The sequence below is a fragment of the Otolemur garnettii genome, unplaced genomic scaffold (assembly GCF_000181295.1).
Source record: "Otolemur garnettii isolate 467f Iridium unplaced genomic scaffold, OtoGar3 scaffold00131, whole genome shotgun sequence".
Lineage (NCBI taxonomy): Eukaryota > Metazoa > Chordata > Mammalia > Primates > Galagidae > Otolemur > Otolemur garnettii.
In genome coordinates, this window is record NW_003852526.1 from 4,992,104 (window position 1) to 4,992,653 (window position 550).

The following is a 550-nucleotide window of genomic DNA, read 5'->3' on the forward strand; positions in this document are numbered from 1 at the left end:
ACCTTAGGTGTATGTGGCTGGTGCCTTAGCCACTTGAGCCACAGGCACCGAGCCATGACTTGCTCTTAGTTTGCATAAATAATTTATGTGCATTCTTCAGAAAAAGTAGCCATCTTTGCTCTAACTCTTCCTCGTGCTTAGCAGAATTTAGAAGCTATAAGCTCAGGTGACTCAGAACAGTCTCACCCTCACAGATGGGATGGCTGTACTGCAACTGCGATGTTTTTAATACCATGTGAAAAAAACAGGAATCTTAAGGGAGGCAAGCACACATGACCTCAAGGTCCTTGTAGCCAAGGATGCTTTTAACCAAAGAAGAAGTGGGGCATTTCTTGGGGGGATATTTCAGTGTTGCTGTTTATACAAGAAGGCAGAGAGCAATACAGCTGGAGAATTAAATGGAGAGATCAGCACACAGATGGGTAGGAAAGCACTGTTTTGCCAACTGAATAACATCTGGCACATTATAACCAACCTAAATACCTAGCAAGCTAAACAAAAGTTCAAGTGGCAGATGAGCTCTTCAGCTTTCTGCAAGGAGCAGGAACAT